Genomic DNA, 3,352 nt, shown 5'->3' on the forward strand with positions numbered 1-3,352 from the left:
GAAAGGAAAGGAAAGGAAAGGAAAGGAAAGGAAAGGAAAGGAAAGGAGCCAAAAAACACACAACTATCTGCTTTGTTTGCAACATTGAACTGTCAAGCCAAACCATTGTCAGGGAAACCTGGTTGGCATGATGGCTCTCCTTTGAAAACCGAAGTTGGATGCAAAATTTGTATTCAGAGCTTTTTCTAAGTTGCCAGGTCCACTGTTTTACTACAGAAAATGCAGAAATTATATAAATAAGAGTTTGTCCAGATTTCAGGAAACAATAATATTTTGAATTATGTCAATATACCAATAAGAGGCAGCAAGCTTCACAGAGGTTAGTTTTAGCAGAGCTATACTAACATTTGGAATTTCATAAAATTTTAGTTTATTAACCATTGTTTGCCTGCTATTTTTTGACACTAGTTACATACTCCTCAAATTAAATGGCTTGAAAGAGAAAAATATAAAGTTCTCTTGAACAAGTTACTTAAAGGCACCTTAAAGGAGGGGGAAGAAGGAGTAGTCCTTTAAATCTTAAGTGACTTATGAAAGTTTGGCAGTGTTAGATGATATGAATGAGGTCCCAAACTTTTAACTGTTTTATATACTAAAGCCCTTCTCAAATGTGTCTAGGATAAGGTTGCTGAAATAATGGACTCTGATCAATATCCAGACTATGTGTAAACTTTGTTTGCAAATGACATGACATTGTGTACTGTATCCTTGGTGGAGATCCTCGATTTCTTAGCAGTCTGTTGGGGAACAACTGTAGGCTGCTGATGCTTGTCTGATTTAATGGCTGACTTCTGAATAAGCAAACTTTGATAAAAAATAACTTGCTGGCTTCTATTTTGAGGTCAGTGGTTCTGCTCACTTGGTGTTCAATATGTCTTTTCTAGTCAACAAAAGTACAGTGATTGGGAGCTCACAGTCTGGTAAAAAAAAAAATAATAATAAATCATGCTCCAGAGACCCTGAGTTCTTGCTAATTTTGAAGATAAAATCCACTTCCAGTTGCAGAGAACAGAGCACTGTTCACTATCAATGCAGACATTTATATGTTCCAGTTAGGATGTTTGCCTGGGTGTTGTGAAAGTCCTCATTAAATTCTTGGCTGAGGGTGGTGTCTTCTTTAATGAGCTGAGTCTGCTCAGGCTGTCTAGACCAAGACTATTTCCATAGGATGGCATGATTTTGTGCTTTGATCAGTATTCATAGTGTCACTTCTTTTTAATATGGCACAAATTTAAATGTGTTTCTATTGCATCAGAGTACCACAAAGCATGTATGTATTATGAGTCCCTTCCCACTGTCTATGCTTATGTGTGCAGCATAATTCAACAGGTCATACCATAATCCTTGAAACAAATGAAGCCTGATTTCTCAAAGGATTTGTGCTGTGTATGCCCTAAATGGTGCTCACCTTCTCTTTGTATCACCTCAGCTTCTTTCCATTGCCTTGATGTTACTCTGTGCCACCCTATTCCCCCACCCTGGTATCTTCTCAGGTACCCTCATGGTGGTCTGTACAAGTACTGGTATATTTTACTGCTGATTGAAGCTGGGCATGTGCAGATTAACTGGCCATAACTTGTACAAATCTTGGGTAATTGGCTGAAGCTTCTCAGGGCAGAATAGGGAAGGGTAGCTTTAATTCATCCCCTCAAATGGTGATTTAGTCAGTCTTCTTTCCAAATATGAATTCTTGCAACTATGACACTAGGCATAAGGTAATGACTGTGTCCTCCTGGGCTATTGCAGACACTCTTTGTGTGTGTATGTGTGTGTTTTTGGCATAATCCACAGAATACTCAGGACTGGAGAACTTCTGAGTTGATTCTGAAGATTCAGAATTACCCCTGGTAAAGTGACTGGCATTCACCTAGCAAAGGAAGCTGCCTAACCCTGGAGGTGCTTGAAGATCAGACTTAACTGAGAAATTTGACAAGAAGAGACCTGAAGCAGAAAGGCCTGTGGCTTCTGCAGCTGCTCCTTTTCTCTGGAGTTTCTGGCTCATTCCTCTCTTTTCAGTCTTTCCCCAGGGTGATAATTATGTGCAGCAGATTGAATCCCTGCCCTTTCCTGCATGGAATCTACCTATGTCTATTGGGCTGAACTCCAGCAACTCACAGTTGAAATCAAGGTAAATATCAACTGAGAACATGGTTTCACATTTAGCCTGGGCAGCTGAGTCCCACCTGTATATGCAATGTGTAGCTGTAACTGCAATAAAAATTGCAGTCATAATAGACCAACTGTGCTCATACCTGAGAGGCTCCTGATGGCTTCAACCAACCTTTCAGAATTCTCAGAGTGAATGCACATTGAAATCTATGCTCAAGGTCTCTGATTTTTTGTTTGTTTGTTTGTTTTCCTTTTTCCCTGTCACCTGCTAGATTGCACTCTCAGGATGCCTCAAGAAGCTGTGGATGCTGTCCAGAGAAACTGTGGATGCCCCACTCTGGAGGTGTTCAAGATCAGGCTGGATGGGGCCTTGGCCAACATGATCTAGTGGGAGGTGTCCCTGTCCATGGCAGGGGGTTAGACTAAGATGATCTTTAAAGTCCTTTCCAACCTGAGCCATTCTATGATGAGCAGTATTTCAGTCTGCTTTTTCATTTATCTACAAGGACAAAAAATGTATGTTTATACTATTGGACAGATATGATCTTCAGGGAGATGGGAATATATCCTCTACCTACAGACTGTATTAAGATGTTAGACCAATTTTGTGATGTTTTTTCTGTACAGACGTAACAGGTTAGCATAGTTTTGACGTAGCTTTAAAATGTCTCTCGAGAAATGTAGTGCCATGTCCAAGTGTTTAAATGCATCAGAATAAATCCTGCTTGAATAGAGGTTATTAAAAAGAATGGGAAAAAGTCCTGGTGATTATTTAGCACTTGTGGCCAATCAGAAATTAGAGTCATATAATTATAAGTTTCCAGGGATTTGCTTTCTAGAAAAAATGTAAGTTAATTTTACAGACAGTGTTTTCTTGTGTTCTTTAAGACAGTGACTTGGCAGTATAGAACCTGGTACAAATAGAGTGTTCTCAAACCACTGCTTAGCTCATCAGTAGTATTTTCATAATTGCTGATGTCATTTCAAACTCATGCCACAGTTGTTTGTTTTTTTTTTAATATTTTACAGAGTGTTCATATATGATGCAAAATACTATACAATTTATAGCATACTCTTATATAAGACATAAGTGCAAGCATAACTAGAACTAATTGTTCTAATAATTAAAAAAAAAGAAAAATAATTTTCCCTATTATAAAAATGCAATTTTCTACTGCCTTTAAGATAGGAAACACTGAAACTTACTAGTGCTTTTCCTGAAGAAGATAGATTTTTTCTAAAA

General features: G+C 38.3%; 1 long non-coding RNA gene across 1 annotated transcript in view; it reads left to right on the forward strand.

Moving 5' to 3' along the window:
* Nucleotides 1-2,444, forward strand: part of LOC118155735 — a 9,000-nt gene extending 6,556 nt beyond the window's left edge. The window contains exons 2-3 of the long non-coding RNA XR_004745991.1: nt 2,017-2,128; nt 2,382-2,444. This is a non-coding gene — a long non-coding RNA (uncharacterized LOC118155735). The remainder of the gene's footprint in view (nt 1-2,016; nt 2,129-2,381) is intronic.
* The last annotated feature ends 908 nt before the right edge of the window (nt 2,445-3,352 follow it).

Source organism: Oxyura jamaicensis, chromosome Z (assembly GCF_011077185.1).
Source record: "Oxyura jamaicensis isolate SHBP4307 breed ruddy duck chromosome Z, BPBGC_Ojam_1.0, whole genome shotgun sequence".
Taxonomy (NCBI): domain Eukaryota; kingdom Metazoa; phylum Chordata; class Aves; order Anseriformes; family Anatidae; genus Oxyura; species Oxyura jamaicensis.